We start from the raw sequence: 27,113 nt of genomic DNA, 5'->3' as shown, positions 1-27,113 counted from the left end.
CTGCTACCAGGGAAAAAGGATCAGAAAAATAGCTTGGTGTCTGAGTAAACTGATTCTTGCAGTAGAACAAAATACCAGGCATTCTGACTGTGCTTTACAGCACTGCAGACTGCCTGAGAAGCTTTGTATTTCATCCCAGAGGCAGACATAGGGTACTTATTATTCAAATACCTACCACTTATCCTGAATAATGCTTTCAAGGCATACCTGACTGAACTGTAAAACACCCAATCTGGTCAAGTGCTGGTTTAATATGCACAGACACTGGCTTGCAAACTGCCATAGGCTGTTTTCATAAACTACAATTTAACTGTCAAGATTTAATTAAGAGACATATCAGAGCCTTTGGAATATATGGGGTAGTTAGGGGTGTTGGACAAGTGGGCTATGGGACGTGGCAGGGGCTTAAAATTCGTGCACTGTTCGAGTTGTCTACCCTAAAGGGAACAGGGACAGGATTGCTTAAAAAAGCCACCAAACCATCCACCTTATGTGGTAGTTTTACATCATTCTCATCACTGGGAGCCACATTGTGTAGTTGGGTTTCAGTTGTATTAACCTACATATTGCAGTCTTGAAAACCCTGGGAGAGGACAGATTTTATGGCACTATAAAATCATCACTTTCCTGCACACATTTCTGCTACTGTATGAAGATTATTACATTCCCTGAAAATACGTAACAGATTTAATCCGAAATAGGATGTGGTTTTTTTTTTTTTTTTCCTGTACAAGCAAGCTGTCTGGGAGGCAGCAGGAGATAGAGTGTTTATCATTAAATTGTAGTGATTTAAAGTAATATTTGTATAAATGTGCACATACATAGACATTTTAAAAAAAACCCCACAAACCCACAACAAAAAAAAAATAATAAAGCTGACATACCAGTTTAAAATAAAATTTGGAAACAGTGAAGCCTAAAGGACAGCTAGGCCTCATTCACAAATACAAACTAATATAAATTAAGAAATGTTTCTGTAGTAAACCTCATGTGTTAAAAGTATTAGTGTTTACTGTATTATCTCTGACTAGAATAAGGACAGCACATTATCTCTTTCAGTAATGCAAAGTTAATTTCAGCTGTCAGAAGGCTGGAGTCAAAGACCTATAAAAGAATATATTTCCTGAGTAAAATCTAAAGGGACGTTTTAATTTGTTTCTGTTCCATTGCTTCTGAGTAAATTGTTTTGAAGCAGATAATGAATTCATGTAAGCACTAGTCTTCTGCTCTGGTCCTAATATTTCTAAAAGCTTTCTTAGGAAAGCTTTTTTTTGTTAATTTGGAATTATAACCAAATAGGCAAGGGGGTTTTTTTCTGTGTTAAACTGCCTTTGTGAGGGCAGTCCAAGCAAGAGTTTTCAAAATTCAAATCCCCTTAAGTAAGATTTATAGAGTTTTGACAGACTTGTTGAAAATTTTAAATATGTATTTTATGTATAATTTTCAGTGCTGTAACTATATTGGCTGTTCCCACATGCTCATCACAGGGGAGAAGAATCCCAAACTCGGAGAAAGTTTATGAATTTTAATTTCCGCCAGTAAAGTGATTGTTTGAAGTGAAGTAAAAAAATTTAAAGGTAGGTAATTTTGAACTGTTTGGAGATGAAATGTACAAGCAAAATCCTCTCCTGCATTTTTTCCCTCTCAATATCACGCATAATCAGTTTACGAGGCCCAAAGTTACAAATTTGTTCTTTAACTACGCAAGATAAATTACAGAGAAATTTCACCGGAAGCAATGAACGCATCTGCAAGCACATTTTTAATAACAAGGGACATCCCTGTTCCCGAATTCACAACACCTTGCCTATAGAGTTATTAAAACTGCAGCATTCATTGCCACGGGATGCTGAAACAGCCAACAATAAAAACAGACTGAGAACAGATCACACCAGATTCATGAATAAAGTCCAGCACTGTTATCTGAACCATGATGACTCTCAGTAACCTTCATCTCAGGAATCTTTTAAGCTGCTTGGAGCAGGACTGTTCAGGTGTGACTGACCATGTTTGGGAGCTTTCACAAAGGTCTGACCCATTATCAGCGTGGGTTTTTTTTTGCCTTACTGAAAAATGCCTGTGTAGTGACATGGAAAATCTCACCTCTGTTGGTTCATAGCATGAAATACAAAGAACTTAACAGGGACAACGTTCTCTCTTGTGTTGGGGGATTCTTGCATGCAAGCTGGAAAGCTTTTGCCAGGTGGTTAATTGACTGCAAGAATGCTTCTAGCCCTGGAGAACCAGGTTGAAAAGTTCTCTTTTTCCTCATAGCTTTGTTTCACAACAGACAAATGGTGTGGCTTGGCACGGTAAAAGACTGGACCCAGCAGCATTGTCTTATTTGGGAAATGAAAAGCATAGTTGCAGTTGAGAACCCAAAAGTATCACCTGCAAGTTGTAATCGCACAACTGTGACAAAGTAGCAGCTTCCCATTTAGCAATGGATTCTGAGCTGGGATTCGCCAGAGGCCTCAGTCGTTTCCATCCATCCACATAATCGTTTGTTCCACTTGCTTCCTCTTCAAGCTTTGCCTTTCTTTGGTTGACAAAGTTAGAGCTGTGCTGCACCAGAGCCTGTGCCACACTGAGGTATAAAAGCTGTCACTTAAAGTAAGTCATTCTGTGTGTGAGTGTCATAAGTGAATAACTAACCAGGAGAGGAATACAAGAGTCAGTAAGTTAGCCCAGCACTTCAAAGTATAAAAAGGCTCCAAGTAGTTCGAGTTCCTAATGTTTTCTTCTGTGTGCCTTGTTTCTTCCTAGTTAGATCCCAAGCTAAACTCAGGAACACGGATACTTCCCCATTTCCCACAATATCACGACTTTCCGTAGCACAAATTTCACCACTAGCTTTTTCTAGCAGTGAAATATTTAAAATACCAAGAAATGATCTTTGAGTATTTTGCAGATTTGAAGACTGATAGAGATGACTATCCTCTGTGCTCCTGCTAGGCTGTGCACCTTTGTGTTTGCAGCACAGGTGACTATAATCCAGCCACCCAGAACTGGCAACAGCAACAAGGCACCAAACCCTCAAACAGAGACTCTGACTTGGCCTTGCTCTCTTCTTCCAGAGATTGTAAGCAAATGTGAAAAGCATAAAAGGGTTCATTCAAATCCACGCAAAGTTTTTGGGGCATGTGTTTGTGGTTTTTGTTTTTTTTTTCTTTTCTTTCTTTCTGTCTCTCTGCTTTCCAGTAAGGACAGAAGCTGGTAAAGGTGCAAAGCTGCCATTCTTGATGGAAAAGTTATTAAAAGCTGAAACCACAGTTTGCTGTCAGCAGAGGGGGCTTTGCTGGCCCACCTGCTTTTCAGATTGAAGTGAGGTTGTGCAAGTTTACAACTGATGATGCATCTGACGGAGGGCAGATGTAAACTACTAAATCCCTGCCTATGGATTTCAAGTGCCTGGCATAACTTCAGCTTCTCAAGGACTTTAGTTAAACTGCTACAATTTGTCTAGCTAAGAAGGAGCACAATCATTTTCAGAACCAGTTTTCCCCAAGCCTTCATTTTGCCTATTTATACTGAAAGCCCTTTAGCAAATGGACCACTTACTACTGCATTTTTGTTCAGTACAAGATGGGTTTCTAGGCACTACTGCAGTAGTACAATTATGAACAAATAACCACTCCAGGATAATTCTATACAGACCTTCATGTTCGTTTTTTTTATACCTCAGGTACCATCACAGCTTACACAGCGCATCAATTAATTAAGCTACTGGTTACAGCCACTGAGTTACAGGGGCATGCTGAGGGTCTGAGCCCGTTTATGACGTATGTCTGTAGCCTCCAAATTATAGAACTGCTTTGTCTTTTTGAAACATAAATTGCAAGTGTCAAATGTTGGTGTTTTTGTGTCCTAAAAGCAGTGAGGGAGAAACTAAAAATTAAAGTCCAGAAACAGCAACATATCCACACTGGCAAGCAAGAGCAGCAAAACTGTCAATTTTCTGTCATTTCTTTCTTGGATCAGTTTAAAACCCATCTTCCTGAGCAGCATCTCAGCATCTGGCCATCAACTGTGCTGCCAAATGGTCAGTTTCTTTTATTTTAAATACCTGCCTGAATCCACACCAAGTTTTTCAGCTTCTTCCTTGTTTTATTTAACTAATCAGTGAAGTAAGTGCTAATTAATAAACTCTGCAGGCAATGACGAAGATAACTGAGGACACGAAGTTCAGGTATGAGTTTAATGTCTCCTCCTGGTCAGACATAACATTTTTAATGTTTTAGGGTTGCCTACTTATAAATTGTAATAACAGAAAGTAAATTGCTTGCTGATGCAATCTGCCTTAACATTAATCATATTTAGGCAGGCAATTTCTGATTTTAGTTTTCTTTTTCTTTTTTTTCTACCCTGCTGCTACTGTTGTAGATACAGTTAAAGGGAAAATGTGTGTGTCTGTCCAGCTTAGCAGTATACATATTTGTAATTTAAAAACAAATCGTGTTCCAAAGTAATGGAAATACTATTCTCATAACTGACCTCAGAGAACTGGACTTTGTTTGCCTGGTCAAGTAATATCAACTCTGAATGAGCACAGAACTAAATCTAAACTTCCAGCTTGGTGCAGGGACAGGCAGAGATCTGATGAACACTGCCTGAAAATTTCCACCCCAAAGCCCAGTTTCTATACTGTTCCCTACACTTTAGGCTAACCTTAAACAGCTGGTTGATATTTCAGGCTGCTCTGGTTTTTTGTTGGTGTTTTTTTTTTTTTTTTTTTAAGCACAGAAAAAGAAGGAAGAAACATTTAGAGGAAATATATGCTAGAAAATTTTCCAGGAGCCATTTTTCCAGAGAAAGACATAGAAAATTTAAGTTGTCTTGCAAATGTAAAATGTCTGTAAATGTTTTTCTTGACTGAGAAAGTCTAGCAGACTTTCATGACCTTGACATTTGACATGGGATGACCTTGCTCGTGAAGCATGTGGCCTTGAACATCTTTGTGGAAGATCAATAGATGTGAGTTCCGAAAAATAAAATATCATGATGTGTACGGGCTTTATAGATTTTTGACAACTGAATTCTGCAAAGAATAGCAGTGTTTTGTTTACTTATAGTAAAAATACGAGGCAGTGTGTTTCCATTCCATTTCCAGACCACTGGCAGTCTCTTAGGTGCTCCATCATCTCTGGCATGTCAGCAGTGTGATTCCAAAGTATCATGCTCTGTCAAATAACTCTTTGTTAGCAGATTAATCTTTGAAAACTACTGTGGGTTAGAGGCGTATCAAGAAATCCTGTGTTTAGAATAAGAAATATTTTCAGTTGTCTGCCTTGCATTTTTCTCCATAGAGATATTGATCTTTCTTTCCAAGGATCTGAAAGACCCCAGGAGAAAAATTTCTAATGATAGGCTCAAATAAAGCCCAACACACTCCTTCAGGACAATATTTACATGCAAGCTTTGATTTTTATGGATTATAGCCCTCAGCTGTCATAGGAGACAGGACTTACAGCAGCACAGACCTTTTTAAAAACTCTGCAGCAAGGACTCTTAAAGCATGCAACAGCTGTCATGCAGAAGAACCCACGGGGGAATCTGCTACTCAGTAAAGTGAAGTCTACTGGTTTTTCTTGAACACATCATGCTACCTGTTCCCCTGCACTGGGGACACTGCAAAAGGTATTTACACAGGTTAATCTGTTCTATGAATGTAATTTTTTTTTCTTCCCTATGTTTCTGGTAAACTACTGAAGTCTTTTTCTAAAGTTCTGGTTCTTCCTGAAGTCACCAAGTCCTACTAGGTGAGAAACTTTCATGCACCTGTTACATAAAATGAAATGGAACACATCTTCCAAGTTTTTCTAAATTTTGCAACCTCTTTTGGTGGAATTCATCTCACCTTCTTTTGCATGTCTGCCTAATCTAAAGGCAATCTGTGTTAGACAGATACACTCTGGCACCTTAGGCACTAATATGGGAAAGGAGTGAAGTGACTACTGGATGAGATCGTGCTGACTTATTTAGTCCACATGTCTCACACTTCAGGAGTGGCTGTTTCTTTGCATTACTGCAAAAGGAAACTTGGGAGTGAGTGGTTTAATGTAGAGTTGTTTGTCTCTGGTCAGATGAATCCTACCCTAAATTTGCAGGTTCTAAGTGTTTAAACTTTGTCTGAGAACAGCAAAGGATGTATGACAATTTTCTGCTGGGAAGTTTCTATTAGGTGTTTTTATCATTGAGACAGTCAGCAGAAATTGCTTCTAATTGATTCTAATAGAGCACTGTCCTGATATTTAGTATCCTAAGAATCCCATGTTTGGAAAGGAAATAGATGTCTCTTGCATGAAGCAGACTCAAGTGCAACAGAAAAAAAAATGACTCTATCTTAAGTCCCAAATGTGAACATTTATCTCATTTGTCTTCTGAGCCTTTCAATGGCAAGTCTGCTGATCTTTGCTGTACCAACCCTATCTGCAATAACATAGCTTGGTTTAATTGAGCTGAACACGTTCAGGTGATGACAGTACCATGTTCAAAACAGGACACAAACTTACCACACATATTGTAGTTATCATTTTTAGAAACACGTTCGAAAAGTCAGAACGTTTCCCCCCAATTATTGTTAAGTGTACATATTTTACTGACATTGCAGTAACTTGCCTTCCCTTATCTGCAGTGTAAATGACCCTATTCATTTGTAGCTAAAATTGTCCTCCCTAGAGTGCACTGGCTTCAGGAGAATTACAACTTGCATGATTTCAGCTGATGGAATCTACTGCAGATATATAAACTGAAGAAGTAACATATTTCTGGCAATACATGATAAAAGAAGCACTTGGCAAAGGTCAGCTTTTCAGATGTCTTGTGGAAATCTCATTAAGCACAATCTTCTGATAGGTCCTCTTCTCGTGCCACAGTGTCTGTACCAATTGTCCTGAATTTCTGATTGAAGTGCAACATCTCTGTGACTGTTAACTTCAAGTTCGAAGGTCCCAGTGTAATTAACATAACCTCAAAGTCAAATTTAGCAGGTAAGACTTTTGATAAAACTCTTTGAAGGAACTCTATTGTATGAAAGTAAAACAATTTTTAAGTTATCAGTCTTTCTGAATGTTGCTAAGGCTGCTAAGACTTGAGTGAAAGGCAAATTCCTAAATATTTGAACAAAAAAGCCCTGCTAAACCTATTATTCTGTATTAATGGAAGCAAATACTACGCCAAAATGAAACCCTTCTGCAAGCAGGGCCTATCCTCATTTCAGTTTTCCATTTTAAATCCTAACTGTTGTCTACCCTGATGATTACTTTTCAAGCTGCTGTTAAAAGACTAGGTCGGTGCATATATTAAAAGAGTGCAGGTACAGAGATCAGAAATAAAAACAGATGGTCCAAAAGTTGTAAGGAACTGTAGTTCAGTTCTGAGGCAAAACTTATGACTACCAGCATTGTTGCTGCTTACAAACTCCTGCTGCATAGTTGAGCCACCTACAAATAGCTAATATTTGTGTGGTGACATTTTGTATGTAACTGGTTCTCATCTGACAGGCTGCTATAAAACGTAAAGATGGATAACAGTAAAAGAAAAATTATTATTTTTTATATTAGATATGATACAGTGAGATGACATGCCTGTGTTTCTGTTCTGATGGAGGTGGAAACAAAGTACTTCATGACCTTGAGGTTTCTTCCAGACCATATTTTGTTCTCCTTACATGAGCAGCATTGTGTGAGCTTGATAGGCTGGCTCTTAAAATCTGCATTATATTCCCCTTTCAGAAGGATCTAAGGCACCAGAGAGTCTTCATTTATATTTTAGAAGGTTCTGTGAGTCTACATGATTTTCTGACCCCGTACTTGTTCAGGATGCTTTATCCCAGATCCCAGCCTTACAGAGCTCTCTGCAACCTCTGGGGCAGTGCAAAGGTCTCTGGATCGAGGTGGCTGCCAGGAGAGTAAGCAGTAAAGAGCAAACCAGCTCCAAAATGCTAAGGGTTGAGTCACACAGAGCACTGCACTCCGTGGCATATGGAGCTGATGCAGAGAAAAACTCTTATCATTTGTTGATCAGAATGAGCCTGCACAATGCTGCAAGCACTATTGGTAAACTTCTGTCAGTCGTGCTGTATTGAACTGAGAGGAAAGAAACCCTGCAAGATTGAATCCTAGAAGTAAAACTAAATATAATTTGGGCAGCTGAATGAGTGATGTGTGTCCCAGTGGAGGTATTATCCAGCGTGCATTCTTCTGGACCACCCCTGGCCCAAGTCACAGGGACTGTCACAAAGAAAAAGTTTGGAGTACATTCAAAGGCAAATAGTTGGTATATATCTACATGGATTACAAAAGATGAAGTAGCCCACTAGGTGTTGAAAGATGCAAGTACTTAATGCATTGGGGGGAAAAAAAATAAAAGCAAGAATATCTTGTACTTTTGGAATGCTGCTCTGGCAACGTATTTCAAGGACAGAGACTTCCCAAGTGAACTGCTGTCCACTGAATCAGCTTCAGTCTCGACCTTCTTGAGGTATATGAAAATATGAACAGTCTACCAATGTGCTGGTAATTTAAAAGATAGATGCTGATAAGAACTTTTCTCCTTCCTGCCTAAGCTTTACTCAAAGTCTTCCATTAAAATATATAATTGAGTACCTAGACAGCTGCATTTTGATTTGCATCTACTGCCAACGCAATATATCTTTCAGATAAGCCTTTCATGCATTACTTTCAATAATAATGTTTTAAATTAAAAGACTGCTTCCATCAGCATAATGAAGCAAGATAGCCAAGAAAATAGCTGTGTGTCTGAGCACAGAAATTCATTAAAGTAGGAAAAAAATCCATGGAACAGTGATGATAATGGGAAAAATATTGAGCCTCAAAGATAACACCACCGAAAGCAGAACCTGCATTTAGGGCTTACTTCATGGGACAGGTTGTTTTCTCTTTCTAGAGTTGTCAAATAAAATCAAACAAAATTTTGGCAACTCTGTCACTTTTAAGCTGCCATAAGCATATGGGATTTTACTAGCACAAAACCTGTTGCTGATAGTGATATATGGAATAATCTATTCTCCTTATGTAAGTATTAGTACTAATGATTTCTCTTCTTTCAATACTAAGAAACATACAGTTTAGTAATGACAAATATCACTGCTCAAAGAAGACAACTTAATGTAATCAAGACATTATGCTTTCTAATTGCCTTCCTAGTCTCTACTTAGGATGCAGACTGTAGATGTGTTACCTATATTTATCTTGGAAATAAGTTGTCCTTATAAAGTATTTGTGGCTGTTCTCCACATTAAAATACTTTTACCTTCCCCAGAGTATAAAGAACTTGCACAGTGAGTGCTAATGAGACACATACTCACCTCTCAATTGCCTTCTCTCTTCCTCCTCTATGTTATTTTTTTTCTTCAGCAAATCAAGGCAGTATTAAGCAAGAAAAACTCATACCTGTCTGATTGTTCTCTGCACCCCTACCTGTCTGCTGAGCTGTGCTGCTGCTTTTGACAGGCTGTGGGAAGTCAGGAATGCAGGGAGGGTTTACAGGAGAAGCTGACACTCTGCATTCATCCAACCTCAGATGAGTTTTATAAATCTGATAGCTGGCTCCACTGACTGTGCAAAGACAAAAGGTTCTGCCTGGGACAGAAGAACCCTTTGCTGCTGGAGCACAGATGGTATGAAAGCGCTTCATATGACACAAGGTGCTAGAAAATGTTTGGCTCACTAAAGTGTGCTGTCAAGACCTGTTTTCTTTAAGCTGCCGGTCTGTCATTGTCTTTTGGAAACCAGCATGTAGCCAGCAAACCCATCTCCATCAGAACCAGAAAAAGTTTCCTTATTTGCACTTCACTTCCCTTTTCTCCCACCAGGTAATTTCTCTCTGTAATGCCACCACAGGTATTATAGCAGAATTAATGAATAATCAAATTTTCTCTAAGTACAAAACAGTAAATAGTAAGGGAGGAAGTAGGTTCTAATAACAATAAGAGAAAAGGAAAGAGAAGCTTTCAGACCAAGAATTCCCATCACCTGAATCTGCTGAACTTTCCAGACACAGAGTAAAACCCCTCCTTCTCTCTGTTTTGGGTACAGATGTACTGAGAGGCACTGGCCCCCTGCCTGCCCTTGGTTCAGGTGCTGCTGACTTTGGCAGCTGAACTCAGTGTGGGCCACAGCACACATGTCATGCAGCCTATCACACAGCTTTTGGGCTGAGACTGGGTTAGAGGGAAAGAGCATCATCCCCCTTGCTGTCTTCTGAAGTCTTGACAGTTCCTCTCCCTTGCCACGTGAATCTTATTACAGATATAAAATTAATTTCTTCTGGTTTACGATGCATCCTTTAGTCCCCTTTTTGAAAGCTAAATTAGGCAGCACTGGGATGAGGTCACAGATCAGAAGAGCTTCCATTTAACTTCTACCTCCAATACTTGGTTCATTCATTGTCTAATTTGGCACCTGGAGGAAGGTAAAGGCCAAGGCAAAATCCAACTTGGAAGTATAAAATAAAACAATTTTGGGAACTTTGTCTTTCTGTTATGCCTTCTTCATGGCAGCAGGAAAGACTTGTAAATGCTGAAACTGGCCAATATTTCAATCTATTTCTCACTAAAATCTCTGTGTTTCATTAAAATTACCATGAACCAATTAAACGTCTTCAGTTTAGTCGATTTTACAGTTACTCAGACAGAATTTTTAATTATTCTGTATTGCAGGCACAGGAACCTTTTCTTTGTCTCTCTCACTGTAAGACCTTTCAAGTGCAACTTGCCATATCTTTCATGCACCTGCAGTGGGGATGCAATCCTGAGGTGGAGGGCTCTGAACTTGTGCAGATGTAGGTGAGCATAAGGAGTGCTGAAGATGGGAAGACATCAGCACTGAGGATCTTTTTCTTCCTCTAGCAAAAAAAGTAATGAGATTAAATGCCTTAGGAACACTCTCTGAATGTCAAATGGTGGCACAGGGCTCTACTCTTGTTTGACATGTATAGTTTTCAGGTCCACTTACGAGCAATCATACCTCATGTGCCTTTGCTCGGGCAACTAATTGACTGCTGAAGTTCTAATTTGTTTCTTGTTACATTATTATCCAGATGTCTCAATATTAAATGACAATTTTGTCTCCTGATACTGTTGCAGGAAGTTTTAGCCTTCTTTTTTAAAATATTTTTGTATTCAAACCAATTGTAAGTTCTTTCTGAAATGTTACATTAAGCTGTTGTAGTTGAATGGCTGTGGGAAACAAGGACTTCGGGATTTCATCTTTGTTGATAAAAATCTAAAATTAGGTGCTATGAAAATGTCATCTCTTTTTGCAAGACCGCATGTGGCAAACTCAGAAATAAAATCAATCACAGAGTGGCATGAAATGGCTACAGGCTAACACAGAAATTGAAAAAGTCTCACAAAATATCTGTGATGAGCTAACATCAAAAGAATTTAGGTTCAGCTTGGCACCAAGAAATTTGGTTAAGCAAGGTAATGAACACTGCTGTGCTTTTGATCTTCAAAATGTCTTACAAAGGTTAAGTCTTTAAAATATATCCGTGAAATGAAGCGTTATATTGGCACCATTGTTCTTTTCCCCCTCAGCTAAAGTAGATGTTGAGTGTTTAAAAGTCCATGGCTGTGGAGAAGGTCAGATCTAGTACTGCAGACTAAGGTTCCTCTGCAGTGCCTGAATTTCTCAGACTGGGCTGGACATTCTTCATTTATTCAGTCATCCCTCCCTTGGTCACTGCTCTCCTTTTCTCAAACTGTTTGTCCTCTCTGACATCTTTTTCCTGGCTAGTCTGCAGCTTTCCACTGCACTGCATGCACTCAGATTGCCCAGGTAAGCCTGCAATCACTCTGTAGGTTGACCCTCACCTGGCTGCCTTGCCCTGCTCTACTATTTTAGAGTTCTTGCAGTGCAGACTTTTCTCTCCTTCTGCACCACTCTAAGGAAAGGGCAGTCTCACAGAGCTCAGCAAACCCCTCTATTCAATGTGCTTTGCAGAATCCCTGTGGAAGACCCAACTAAATGAATTTGTTCTTTAAAGCAGGTACATCACGTGTGTGGAGTCTCCATGCATGAGGGTGGAAAGCAACTCACCATCTCCTGCGTTTAGAGTCACCTTGGAAAAGCTGCCTCTGGGAACTGGACTGGAAGTAGGAATTAAATCACCCTTAGCAACGCTGGATGCTGCCAAAAACCTGCGAGAAAGCAAAAAAATCATAATATAGACTCTGTAAATGACAACAAACGAGTTCTACTTCAGAGGAAGGAAAAAAAAATTTATGAAGCCCTAAACTAATTTTCAGGATCTCTTCAAATAACTGGGAATCGTTCTTTAAAGGCTTAGAGGCCAGTGTCAGGAAACCCCCAGGGAGTTCACATAAGAGCACTGCTGGCCATGTCTGAAATTCCTTGTAATGAGCTAATTAATGACCAGCAAGCACCTTGCGGGATTTGACACTCCAGAAATTGACTCCACTTGAGGAAGGCAAGAAATCGAAAAACCTGCCCTGCACTTTTCTGAAGATAAATGATCAGTTGGAGGAGAAGCTGGAGGAAGCCTGTGGTGTTTAGCCAAGCCAGCAGTTTCAGGGTATCTCATGCTCTTAGCACCCAAGTGCATCTGTCAGGTGCTAATTGCCAACTCCCACTGACTGCAGCAGGCGCCCAGGGCACTTGGCATTTTGCAGTATTAAGCTGCTGTTATTAAGCTAAAGACATAAACATGCCAGTATGTGCTGTTTGAACTGCAAGGCATTGTTTCTTGGATTCTCAAAATATTAAGGTTTTTTTTTTCTTTTTTTTTTTCCCTCCAGTTAGCAGCGTCTCACAGTAAGCAACTGCCTAAAGAAGAAATTTAATGCAAAAGGATAAGCACTGTGAAGTCTGCGCTGTGAAAAGCAGAAATACATCATTCTACCAAGAGTAGGCTGATTTAATTTTAAATATAAAATCTTTAAATGGCTAATGTGCTTAAAACGTAGAAAATCAGATAACAAAAGCAGTTCTTGTTTCAAAGCAGAAGAGCAGTCAGTGAGAAAAATTAATAAAAAGAAAACAAAGTGACAATTAAGGAACTAGAACTGATTTCCTGGGGAAAAAAAAAAAAGGATAAAAACTAATAATTTTTCACACATTGCCAAATAACATGGTAATTTATCCAGAATATAATTATACTAACATTTGGCTGTGACTTGCTATTAGATGAGCTCTTACAGCTTGAAGTGCTCTGGGCAGGTTTTGAGGATGGTTGCAGGCCCCTTTGTTTTAGCACTTGGCATCATGGCCTCAGTCCTTGGAGGTGGGCAAGAAACAGCTGGGCATGGCCCTTAATGCTGAGGTTTAGTTGACAAGGTGGTGTTTGCTCAAAGGCTGGACTCAATGATCTTGGAGGTCTTTTCCAACCTTTATGATTCTGCTGGCTAGGCTAGGATAGCAAGTGTTTTGGTTTCTTGAGGCCATCAGTGCAACTTTGGGAAGTTCTATTGCTAAAGGAGGGGCAAGAACCTCCCTGCCAGGCAGGCACCCAGCAAATCATGAGTTGTAACGTCAGTGCTGTATGTGCTGGAAAAAACTGAAAAAGGAAAAGCTCTCAGTACTCTTGTACCCATGCTACTGGTGAACGTTAAGATTTATATTTTTAAAAAATTAGTCTTCTGCTCAGTACAGAGCATTAACCTTCAAAATGTAACTTACTGACGGTGATAATAGAGTTTAAAAAGTAAAATGAGTGTCTGCACTCCCTCTTTCCCTGCTCTCCTTTGTAATTCAGATTTCTCTCTCTCTAGGCAAGGTCAGGAAGGACAGAAGGTAGAGGGGCCAGCATGACCTGCTATGGGAATATGTAACACTCAAGACATGATGATGTACTTTGCAGTGTCTTATTAAGGATCCAACAGATGACTATCAATAACTGATCAAGGGAGAGGTCCTTTTCTTTGGTTTTCCTTGGAAATTGTTAGTGCAACCATTGTCTTCATTCTTTTCTCTGAACACAATCCATTAGATATGGCAAAACTGTGTTCTGTGTGAGAGTGCAGGAGTGCACGAGAGCTGGGATAATTTTAAGGTGATGTTAAAATACTCAAAAATATTTCCATCTTCAAGGGTGAAAGGAGGGGAAGCTGGCTTGAGACCTTGGATGCTATGTTTCATTCCCAGATAAGAAATTATAGGTATCAAACTGTCTAGGTAGCACCTAGCCACCTGAGAGATTTTGCTTGGCCTCTCTGGACAAACAAAAAGTCTGTTTCTTTGCAAACTTGAGGTTCTTTTCATACATGCCTTACTCCTACAGTCTATCCTTTGCCCATCCTCCTTGCCCTCCAGCTTCTGCGTCTTTACATTTTCATCTTCCTCACAAGCATGTTTGCCAGCTCCTGGCTCTTCGCACTCAGGTCATTCCCAGTTGCATTCCCTTTTTCTCTCCTGGTCCTCTAAGGCAAAAATGAACATTTCTGAAATGTGTGTGCTTATTCAGTCAAGAATTTCCTCATTGGCACTGCCATCCAATGACTTAATTCTTGTCTGAATGGAGAGAGAGCGTCCTCTGAAGGGGATCTGGAGGCCACCTGGGTTCTTAGATCGCTATTTGCTCCTTGTTATCTAGCTTGGAGTGCTGCCAGGCATTCCTGTGCAGACAGATTTGCAAGCTGCCTACAAGCTCTTGAGAAGACCTTGTCTGCATGGGAAGGGAGGATGGATGTGGGAGTCTTTGTGTGGATGTAGATGTTGTACTAATTATCATTTCATTATCATTACCTTCTCATTTTCTGTTTAATTAAAATGTATGTACGCTGGACCGAGGGGTTCAGCACAGGAACTGAACAGACACCTCCAAGGTGAATCCTACATAGCTGGCAAGTTAGGTTCATATGGAATTATGCTTTCTTTAAACTTTCTAAGAACATCCAAAAAAAGGTGGTAATGCTCAATGAGTGACTGAGTCTGGTCTTAGAACAGCGATTCCTATAAACTGAGGACAGAGAGGAAGACATTACAAAACCACGGAAATAAGGACTTTTTGAACTATTGATAAACTAGTTACAATCAGAGTAATTTTTGTTAAGGCAGAACATCCCCAGGTAAAGGGAAAGATTAGAAAACAGCCCCAAATCCAATGAACTCACTATTTTATTTAATAAACATAAGCCAAGCTTCTGACAGATTAGCAGTGGTTTTTTGTACATATGAGAACTTCAAATTTCTAAATATAAACAATATTCTTTTTAAGCAATATAAAATCATTTCCCATCTGCTCAAAATCCCAGTTATCTCAGTTTATGCATGGCAGCAACTTCCTTTAGGAAGGTAGTCCAGCAGAAGTAATTCTGGACCTGCCTCCTTCTCTGTAGCATATTTATTGCTTCCATCGCTTCTCAAGCCTCAGGGTACTCCTGCTTCAAGTCTGAATATTGATTATGTCAGGTTGATGTCTGCCAGTAACCAAAAAGCAGAACTACCAGTCACAGCCCTCCTTTCCTAGCAAAGACACTGTTATTATGAGAGCTTTGGTCTTGTGAGACACGGTGGGAAAAGTCTTATGAAATGTGTGGAATACAAAGGCAAGCTTTTTTTGTGGTTAAAAGTAGCATCTGCAATAATTCCAAGACTAAAACTGGCTATCTTACTGTGTGGAGGATGGCAAATAAGATTTTTTAAAACGGTATCTTGCACTAGGATAACTATGGGAGATGAGCAGCTTTACATGAATCTAACAGCTGTTTAAAAAGCTCAGCTGGCAGCATCATTTGCTATCAGGCAGAAGACCTATGTTCAGAATCACACACAAATGTTTGTCTCCTCAAAAGCCAGCAGGAAGTGTAGGTGGCATAAAGAAAATGACAGCCTTACTGCAAAGGCAAACAGAAATCTCTCTGTGATCTTGAGCTGAGCTTGTGCTTCCTGTATAAATGCTGCAAGGAGTTAGAAGCAGATAATACTCCCTCGAGTGTCTTGATGTCCATAGCTGGATGAGAACTCTGTTTTTCTTTAAATTTACAGTGGCTGCATTGGATATTCTGGAAAATGATGGATTAGTTAAGTCCTATAAATCCCAAACACATATGTAGCATAGCTTTTCAGAAATAACTTACAAAACAGCCTTCCAGAGAAGGAGAAGTCCAAAATAATGATAGCACACTGACAGTGCAATAAAGAGGAATTCATTATTCTGACTGCAGGGGTTGACAGTGACCAGAGGGCAAATGCATAAAATAAGAAGGAAGAGCCTATGCTCAAATGTCAAAAACTCCCTGCCACAAATGAAAAAAAAAAAAAAAAAAGGAAATGTGCTCAAGATGTGCTTACTCTGTGTAGGAATGATGATGATAACATTCATCTGAGCACAGCAAATATTTCTGAGCTTGAAGCTGAGGATGAAGTGTTATATAATATAATTTGTTGCCATGAAAAGAAATCTTTGCCATCTAATGGTGAACAGAGTGGCAGCAAAAATGAAGGGTTAAATTTGTAGGATGGCTGGTTTTGTGAACAATTTTTGTAGACAATTTTAAAGCTACTGTTCAATTCTAGAAACAAATCTGATTGTCATAATTGTTTCTTTTATTGCCTAAAGAGGATAATACCTATTCACAAGTGCAACTACTTAAATATGAAATTTTGCAGGTATAGATTGCACCTTCAGATAAGATCTTGATCCCACAAAGGAACAGGCAATAAGCTGTTTTTTTCTGGAGTTATTTAGTTCTAAATAAACTTCGTATTCAGCCTATCTGTTTTTTGTTTTTAGTTTTTCCTTCTTTGTTATTGAATGCTTTTGTAAGAAGGAAGGATTCTTGCTCCGTATTTTTCTTCCTCTGACATTCCCCGTATGAAGTTAACAATCCTCTCATAGTTTGTATGGAGAGGATTAGAACATGTCATCACCAATTGCAGATGAGGATTTAAAGCAGGGATGGACAGGAGGAGCAGAAGGATGAGACTGCCTGACCTGTCTTGATTCAGACTGTGTGGATGCTTTGTGCCAACCTCTGCTGCTCCAGGAAGTTAAGTCTGCCTTCCACACCTGTCCTCATCTTATGGCAAGGGAAAATTGCTTGTTGTTGAAGGGGATGAAAGACTGATTTCTCTATTGCACATTGCTCCTAAAGATCCATTTCTACACAAACGTAGTTGGCTCATAAAAGCCCAAGGGAAGGTGCAGTTGCCAAGAGGAATCACTTCTAAACTCCATAAAAAAGGCCAGATTACAGTTGTGGGATTGTTTCTTCCTTCTCAAGAAATTTTTTGTTGTTTCTATTGGTCTGTGAACTTGTGAGTAGTCATTGTATCCTCACATTCACCATAAAAGTGCTTCCATTGAGGCTGGAAGTAGTAATGGTAATGTATGTAAGCCCTAACCATCTGAGAAGATTACCATTACTTAATGTCAACAACAGGTAGCAATTTAACTAATAAGGGTAAGGAATTACATAAATTAAGCAGCAATACAACAAAATTATGTCAGCATGCATTTCCCCATCTTCTGCTTCAGGACTGGATCAATTGTGAAACATAAACCAAAGTAATGGATACAATATTTATAACAATTTAAGCTCCCAAGCATTGATTAACCATGACTGAGAGAACTTTCTCTCATAAAGGAGAATGTTACATCATAAAGAACGTGCAAGTTCCCAGGTAAGGCCAAGAACTACTTGGAAGAACACTTTACACCAGCCCTAGCACTCTTTGATGGGTTGAAGGCCAAGGAGATAAGATTTGCAATAAGCAAGGCCAAGTAGTCGGAGTTGCTTTACACTTTTCTCTGTGGATTGTTACTCAGTGAATTGCACAAGTAGAGGGAGGAATTTAACATAAATGCCCCTCCCTCTGCTTTAAAAACCTATTCTTTTCTTTCAAAGCCTACCTTCTTCAGGCCCTGTAACAGGATCAAAAGTGACTCAGAAGTTCCAAAAAAAGGTAAAGCTGAGCCAGAGTGAGTTTAATTATCTTCAGACATCTGATGAAAAACACAGAATCTTGTCACAATTTTCATGACTTGTTTGTCAGACCTTGACAGATCAGGAAACTGAAAGGGATGATTTCTTGATTAGGACTGAGAAAAAAGCTTGAACTTCATTTTCAAGGAGAAAGGATATTTTTTGATTAATAAAGATAAGGACATATGCAGTAGAACTGCCTCCTTGTTTATCAACAAAGTTGTAACCAGAAATCCGCATTTTTGTCATCTCTCCCACGCCAAATTTTGAGTTTTCATTTTGGGGATGAAAATATTTTTTTCAAAGTCATTCAAAGAACAATCTGTTATTTAGTTAAGGAAGTAATTAAATGCCTCAGTCTTCTAGAAATTTAAGGAAAATAACATTTTTAGTTGTGTTAATAGATTTGTTCATGTAAGATGCTGGTTCCTGGACATCTAAGTTTATGATGAACATCAGTATTTCTCTAAGAAAGCTGTGTTACTAAAACGCCTTAGGTTTTTTTGTCATTTAATCGCTCAATCAGAGCATTTTGAGTGAGAAAAAGCAGGGATTACCAGGTAAAGGACAGGGCCTGGGATTAAAATATTTAGAGATGGTATAATAGGTAGACTAAGTGTGTTGTCTCTCTCACAGAGCAATGTCTTACCCATCAAAAGGTCATGTCTCCAGAGCAGGCAGAATTTTAGTCCTATATGATACTCTTTCACCAAAGCTATTATGTAGCTCAAACTTTATCAACATGCAATTGGTGATGCAGAGTTTAAATACACACAAAGTTCTTGGAATGAGAAAGGAAATCTTGCCATAAACTTTATCAGTGTCTTGGCAACTGACTGGGAGAGAGATGACTTTTCTGTTAGTTCATCTTTACTCTCAGAGTTTGGGGTTCTGGACACCACATTTTCCTACAGAAACTTGTTGAGATTATTTAACTCCTTTCTCCCTGATGCAGGTGCTGCTGCTGAAAGCATTTTTTGGGAAGAATTCTTGTGTGGAATGTAGAAATGGTGATGGATATAGCTGGGGCTTGCTAAAGATACTGATTACACTTTTTTCCAGAGAAGGCCTGATGAATAGACCTCCACCAGGATGCCACAGTCAGAGGTGTTTAATGGTGATGTGCAGTCAGAGAAGTCCTCTCTGTTCTGCTAAATTACATTTTATTTAGGGACTCCATTAATTAAGCCGTATCCAAAAGCTGCATCAGTTTAGGAAAATTTGCCAGAAGCCTGATTGATCTTACATCTCAAGCATATAGTTTTTATATGCAGTGATAAATCACTTCTAACTTTCTACACAAAGGGAATTTTTTTTACTGATGTATTTGAGAATACTGTAGAGTGGTTTGTTATTAAATGATAAAAAAGTAGCATTTATGAAGAAATCAATTTTTAACGCTAGAGAAATCAGGGAATTTTGAAAATGTTATGCATTGGTTACTTTTGCTTTGAACCTTAAAGTTGCATGAAAGTAACTGCATTTCTCTTTAAAAGACAGTGTGGAAGGAGAAATAGCCAGCTTTCTTTGACATTGAGGATAGAAAAATTATCCAAGAAGGACTACAGATTTACGTAAAGATGTTTAGATTTTGTCTGAATGAAAATGTTTTCAGGGACAAGCTTTCCAAAGTCTTCCACCAAATCATGCACTAAACCATATCTTTCTATCCAGTAAAAGTGCCTGTGCTTCACAGCATGGTTTAGTTTAAAAATGATGTGTTAGAGCTCAGAAAACACGCCGTTCACTTTCTAGTGCCAAATGCAGAAAATGCCCTTCTTTTCCTTGTCCTTTGCCAGTGCAGGGTGGCCAGCTTAGCGTTCTGCCTGCTTTTGATTAAAGATGAGGTACAAATCTGATCCAGCACGGTAATTACCATATTCCAGTGTAAGTCACAGACCATTGCTGCTGTTATTTATTCTCAGACAAAAACATTCACTTCCCCCACCTCCAACTACAGGCTGTAAATTCGTGATGGCTAGACTTTTGCTGTGAGTAAAACCAGGTTATTTCTCTTTTGCTCCAGTTGCTGAGGTAGCTGCACTATCTGATGCACTAATGCACTGTCCATTCTCTGTGGAAAGCTTTGAATTTTTCCAGTGCTTCCTTTCACTATGGATTAGAAACCTGAGATAACTTTTTAACGTTAAGAATGGTCTCTTGCACCTTATCCAGTTTCTCCCTGCCTAAATAATAGCGCATGTGAGTCAGGTCTGCCTCTCCACAGAAATTTTCTTTTTTCCTTCTTAGGGTTGGTGGGGGTATCTGTGCATACCTGAGCCTATCCTGGCAAATTCCAACAAAAAATGGATGGTAGACTGAGAAGGCTATTAAATATCTTTTCTGAAGATTATCCCCACTGTGAAGGAAGCTGCACTTACTTCTTTTTATACAAAACCAGAGGCTAATAAGGAATGGAAGTCTACACATGAGCAAAAACCCCAAACCAGCCCCAAGCCCCTGAACTTTTTCTCCTAGAACCATTTAATGCAGGAAAACGTGGACTGCACAAAGCCGCTCCGTCGCGAACTGGTGAGTCACCGCCTTCAATCTGCACTTTTTTGGTTCAGGCTGATGTATTTGCAGCTGAACTTTTTAGGCTTGCCAGTTCTCTGGAGGAGATGTATATTACAGAAAAGTTGGGAATTTTAAGATGGATCTCATCAATTTAGCATTCATAACACATTTGAGAAACAGAGCATCTAACAATAAGGAAAGGGAAGAGAGAGGGGGAGACACTGATCTGACTGCAAGACCCCAGAACTGCGTTCACTTTGTTAGAAAATTTTAGGACATAAAACTTTTTAGTATTTAAGTACCTTCCCTGAATAAGCTATAAGCAGTAACAATGGGTTAAAGTTCTTTTTTTAAAGTGAGTAAAGCTGCGGATTTCTTAGTGGAAGAATCCACACAGTCTGTCAAAAAGTGGTAGATATTCTTCAAGGTAGACAGATATAGCACTAATGACATGACATTTCTTGCCACATCTTACTAATGAATAAGACATAGTAGAATCACAGAATGGCTTGGAATGGCCCTAAAGATGACCTTGCCAGGGGCAAGGAGAGTGTTAGTAAGGAGAGGTCAAAGAAGGACAAGAGACTCAAATGAGACATGCAGTGGAGGGGATGAAGGTAGGCTAACCTACCTAACTGTAACTACACCTAATTGAGACAGGATTTTTCACTCCTTTCCAGCAGACAGAAAACGGATTTTTAATTGTCATCAGCATCCCTTTGCATTGCAAATGGCAGGAATGTACAGGGAGAAGGAAAATCAGTCTTCAAAATCTGACCATTTCAAAATGGGGAAAATGCAATTGATTTTAAGCACACAGTTTGTGCAGAAAATTAGGTAATCCATTTTATACTTAAGTGCCTAATGAACATTTGGGGGGGGAGGGAGGAGAAAAAGAACATTTTCTTTTATATTTTTATGAGAATTATATTGTGCTCACTCCACCATAAACTTTCCACTATTGTTTATAGACAGCTTGAAGAATATGAAGCCAAGACTTGATGCTGCAAAACATCTGATAAAAGCTGTGAAGTAAGGGGACAATATGCAGAACATCTGAGTTTCATATTCAGATTCCCACAGAGAGAAAGCATCTTTAAGAAAACTGGTTGTATAATGAAAAGGCAGATAAGTGTTTCATTTCATTATTTTCCTGTCTTAAACCTCAGGCTCACATCCTCCCCTTGGTTTCTGAAGACACAACTGCTTACTTGTCAATCATGAGTAATGCTTCCCTTCCTCAAAAACCTTTCTCCCACCTCTTAAAATAGTTTCCAGTGTTGGAGTGTGGTAAAACTTCAGCTAGAAGTACAAGGTCTAACCAAATGTCTCATTACCCTGACTGGAGAGTTAGGGAAGAACTGCAAGCCTGGTTAGTCAGGAGGAAAATAGAAGTCTTACAATATCAAACCTCCCAAGCAAGGAAATTTAAACAGGAATGATTTTAGGGTTTTAAAACAGACCCTGTTGTTTGGAGCCTCTCTTAGCCAACGTGGCACCTGTCAAGGCTTGAACACCTTGTTGTGTTTACAAAGATGTGAGACCTGATAGTTGCTGTTGCTGTGCATCACCTCATGTGAGGAGGAGGGGGTCTGAAACTGGCCTCAGGGCGGCTCCTGTGAAGACTGTGACTGCTCCAAGACTGCTCCTGGCAACTGCTGTCATCTCCATCTCCCACAACATCTGATCTGCTTGTGGGTACTGTAAAAATGCACCCGTGGTTTGTCTTACTTGCCTGGGAAGGAGTAACGTGAGCCAAGATTCTCTCCCATCCTGCTGGGCTTGTTCTTCTCAAGCTGCTTTGCAAGGGCAGGAGACACAGCAAAGAGGGCACAGCAATGCAGTTTTGGACCGGGGAGGGAAGTTCTACTTGCCCTCAGCTTAACCATGACCTTCAGATTATGGAGGATTCTGCAGAAGAGCAGTTTGGATGAGGAATGCTGGAGATAAGGCAAATAAATGGCTCATAACTAGCCATGGACTGCTATGGTGTTGCCGAGGATGTGGTTAATGCTGGTATTGGGTTTATGATTTGTGCTCAAAGAGCCTGAGCAATTAGATTTATTCCTAAATAGCACAGGACCCACGTGGCCAGTTGAAGGCCATTGGTAGGGAGGAATTCTGCTGTGGGAAAGGCCCCTGAAGTGACCAATGCCTTGTACAGTGCTGGACACAGTGACTGCTCAGACAGAATATGCTCGAGGTGTGTTACTGAGGGACACAAAGTTGAAATCTTTGATCCCAAGGATGATGGTCTGCTCTGGCAAAGGTATAGGAGGGAGTGTCAGAGGGAGGGGTAGTGGTGGAACAGAGAGGAAGGTGGGGTGGGGAGAGCCACATTTACTGCTCTGGCTGTCGCATGGGAAATAGCAGGGAGGACAGTGACTCCCTGGACATCCTGACTCTGCACTGCTGGGGCAGCCACATAGAATTTACAGTGCTGGCAGACTTGGAAGCTGAGCATAGACTTGTAATGCCAACTTAGTGAATGCCTACAGATGATGCTGATATGAATACTAAGATTTATTGCTTGCTGATGCAGGACTTTTAGGACTTCTCCTGACAAAACCTATTAGCATATGGGTGCTTTTGCAGGAGGAAGATGTCACTGCACTCTGGTGTAGGCTGTGTTTCAGGCAAAGATTCCTGTTAAGGATCTTGGCAATGGGATTTCAATAATGATGTTTGCCTCTGAAGGTGTTTGCTTGGCACGTTAAGAAAAGGGTTGATGGTAAAATAGAACAGGTGGCTCCAGACGTGCAAGAAAGATTGGGAGGAGGGTAGGTGCAAGCAGGGGTCAATGCTGGATACAGAATGGTGGATACTGGAAAATGCAGTAGGAGCAGTTTCAAGGGAGGTTGGTAGGAGTGAGGAAAGCAAATGTGAGTGGAAGAAGGAAAGGTGAGGGAGAAACCATGGGGACAAGACAAAAGCTAAAGACAATTTCCTTGAGCTTCTCTCTTCATCCCTGTTCCCCTTCATGTTTTCTGGGAACACCCTGACCTAATGCATGCCCTCTCAAAAACTGAGCACACTGCAAGCTTATGTTTCCCCTTATGTTTCCCTTATGTTTACAGTAAAGGATCTGATGCATGATTAAAGTGACCTGGCTACCTTTAGCATCCTGAAAACAGTGCAGCCTCTTTGTCTCTTTTTCTCTTGCAGAAGACACAGATGAATTTATTTTTTTTTTTAGGACATCTTTTGTTCTGAGTATTTTCAGTAAGTATTTTTATATTGTGTGTCTTCAAATTTCTGGATGTTGATCCTCATCATTCACAAGACAGTGTGTTAAAGAAGCATCCAGCTACTGTAGATCATGAAGAAAATATTTAATGGGCTATTACATAACTATATCTATGCATATAATTGTATAGAAGTGAAGGACTGAAGCACCAGGAGCATCCAGCTCTCAATAAAAGCAGAGCCATTTCTTGGTTGAATAAAACAAGAAATACTGACTGTGAGGGTGGCATGAGATTGTAACCTGAAAACTAATTAAAAAGAGAAGAGAATTTAAATAACATTTGGGTGCAACAGCAGGAAACACAAGGAACAGGTGTTTAACAAGATTTCTTTTGACTGTTTAACCTCTTCATTAATGTCAAAAAAACTCCAAACTCTCTCAGACTCTGGCTTTACCTAGTTTCAGTAGTTGTAGTTTTTGGCTATTTCATGACTCAGAGTATTTCTTCTGCTGTTTGTTAGTCTCTAGGGATCTGTGTCTTCAGCTAAGTGCTTTTGATCTCCACTTTTTGTGGCGTTTCCCTTCAGGAAGCAATGGGATTACACGGTTGTGAATAAGGCCCAGTGTTTGTTACTCTGCTCTGCAGGTTCACTACAGCATCTGTGGGAGTGATCTCCTTACAAAACTGGAGGAAATTTGTTGTCTAAGACCCAGAAACCAGGGAAGCTTTTCTTTGTGGTCGCTGTAAAATAAGTGTTTTTCAGTGTATTGGTATAGTCTGGAGGGATATTTTTAATAGAATAGGTCTCTCCCTGCTGACACCCTGCTGAGTGACTGGGACTATATAATAACTGAAGTGGCTTTACATCTCCAAAGAAGTTCCTTGTTTAAATGACCTTCTAGTAAAGAGCTCTTTCTCTCTAGCATTTTATATTCTATTTCACACTGTTTCTTGAATTTAGCAAGTGAAAATAATCTAAAGTGATACCTGCTTGAACAGTCACCTTTTAATCATGTAAGTGTTTACTTCTGTTGTGGTTTTAAAAAGTTTCCTCCTGAATTTCTTTGGTTCATTGTTTGAAGTGAAGACATTATTATAAGACTATCTCTGTAAAAGTCTGCTTTCTTCAGGATGCGGTTTCAACCACTTTGGACAACTGACAGAATCAATACCTGATGTCAGATTTTGCCTACATGAACTCCCACTGCCACTATCCTCCTACACCCATTTAGATCTCTACACGTCAGGGATGTGCACCTCTAACTCTTTAGGCTTGTTTTTGCAGAATTTATTCCATTAGCTGCTGCTTCTTTTTGTTATTATTTTTCCCTTTCCTCTTCCTTATTGCTTTCCACTCAGCATGCAGTCCAATCTGCTGGCTGTTGTTCTTCTTTCAAATTAGTGGTTTTGACACTAGAATCTTCTCCAAATAAACGGATTTTTCTTCTCACCCCCTTCCAGTAGATGTATATATAAGAATTGCCTTTTTCTTGTACCTTGCTCTCCCCTTCCTGACCTGTCTTTCTGTCCACAGCAGAGTTGGACTCCCTGTCAGGATATCGAGTGCATCAGCATCCTCTGTCACCTCTGGCTTTGAGGGGTTTGTCCGGCTGGGCTCAGGGCTGTGACATTTGTTTTCAGCTTTTTGTTACTTACTGAATGTTATCTCTAGGGCTGGTGGTGGATAGATTTCCCCTAACAAAGCCTTTGCCTAATCTCCTCCCCTGTTGTTATCATTAATCGTGATCTGTAGATTTTCCAGTTTCATTTTCTAATTTCCTCCTTTTTTTTTTTTTTTTTTACCCACCAGGAACACACCAGCAGTGTGCAGGGACCATCCTGATCTCCAGGATGTGACTGTTGAAAAGGAAAAGAATATGTATATATATATATATATACACACATATATACTTATATGCATACCTAATTCACAACTTCCTTCAGATTCCCCCATCATTTTTTGATCTTGAAGTTAAAAGAAACCAGCAACACCTGGAAACAGGAGATCCACTGCATGATGTGGTCCAAACCTTGGCATGTCTGAAACCAGTGTTTTGGGTTCCATTGCTAAACTCCTGGGCAGCAGGAAAAGAACCAGGTTGAGTGTCTGTGCAGTGAATCTGTGTCCATGTGTGGATCCTGAGAGCTTCTTACCTAGCAGAGTGGTTTTGAGTGCTTAGATGTGAATCAACCCATTAAGCAGACAGATGCTTTATAGACCTAATGTTACACCATTTCTCACCCTAGAGAGTTGCTTCCTATATGATACTTCATCTTTTATGATCTTAATTAATACTAATTGGTATATGATTGCCTCTAAAAATACTGATCTACAGGGAAAACTAATCTCTGATGTTACAGTGAGTGGTATTTAGGAGAAATCATAATGGGCTACATCCCTTTGTAAATGATTAAATAGATCATCTTTTTTGATTTGTGTGTATCTGTCTATCTCTATATTGTCTTCCTTGATAGCTTATATTGTAACTCCCACATCTGGAACTTCCACCACGTGTTTTAAACCATTTCAAAAGTAATGTGTGGCTAGAGGAGATCACACTTTTGAAAACTGTAATGAAAAACCATTATTAAATAAGGGATATAGCTTTTTTCTTTTTTCTTTTTTTTTCCATTTTGCTTTCAATCAGCATACTGATTCTGCATTTATATAGAATTCACTCCTGCATTTATATTGTCAGGGTGATTTCATTTTTGGTCCATTCCTATTCTGAGAAGGAATCCCCCTGCATACATTCCAAAGATTCCCTTTCTTTCAGCAAATATTGTGATTATAGTAAAGTGAAAGCAGAGATCTTACTAAACAAAACCAGAGGATGAATTAATCTTTAATTCTGGCTATGACACTGAACTTAAAATTCACGTATTATTTTTGTCAGCAGCATGTCCAAACTGCCAAGGGTGTTCTTGGAAATCACAGCTGTGATATCTACAATAGCTGAACTACAGGAAAACTGCAGTTAGGTCATACTACCTTATCACTTGCACACGAAGAGCACGAACGACAATAGTCAGCATCACTGCCTACTCATTTTACCGCACATTTGGTTCAGTAAAAACAATTCTAATTATTCGTAGCATGATAAAATAGTAATGCTGAGTGCCACCCCTCCTGCTCCACACGTTTGACTCGGGTAAAGAGCAGGATGGTGTCAGATCAGCCCCAGCTGAATCAAATTGGGCCCTGTGGGTGAGTGCAGGGAAAGGTTCTGGAATGGGCTGCGAGGGGAGGTCACGGGACTGGCCGGGACCAGGTGGTTTTTGGAGGCCAGGAGGGGAAGTGTTCAAAATGAAGCAGGGGAGAGGGTAAGACCAGCAACAGCCTTCAGTGGAGAGGAAGGAGCTGTCTGGGCCCTCTGTGCAGTAAGTGCTTTAATTCATTCTTATAAGTAGGAAGAGGCTGGCTCAGGAGTTTATTGTTGGCCAGAGCTTGAGTTGGTCAAGGGGGAGGTGTTAAAATTAGATGCTAAGCTGGAAGGGTA

General features: G+C 39.7%; 1 protein-coding gene across 1 annotated transcript in view; it reads right to left on the bottom strand.

Moving 5' to 3' along the window:
• HTR1F (5-hydroxytryptamine receptor 1F) overlaps positions 1–27,113 on the bottom strand; it is a 104,538-nt gene that overhangs the window by 44,098 nt on the left and 33,327 nt on the right. Inside the window, exon 2 of the mRNA XM_027900942.1 lies at positions 12,063–12,163. The gene's annotated coding sequence lies outside the window, so the exon portion shown is untranslated. The remainder of the gene's footprint in view (positions 1–12,062; positions 12,164–27,113) is intronic.

This window comes from Empidonax traillii, unplaced genomic scaffold (genome assembly GCF_003031625.1).
Source record: "Empidonax traillii isolate 1590-97213 ecotype Southwest subspecies unplaced genomic scaffold, ASM303162v1 scaffold757:size522588, whole genome shotgun sequence".
NCBI lineage: Eukaryota > Metazoa > Chordata > Aves > Passeriformes > Tyrannidae > Empidonax > Empidonax traillii.
The sequence above is the reverse complement of the archived record's forward strand: the minus strand, read 5'-3'. Positions and strand labels throughout refer to the sequence as shown.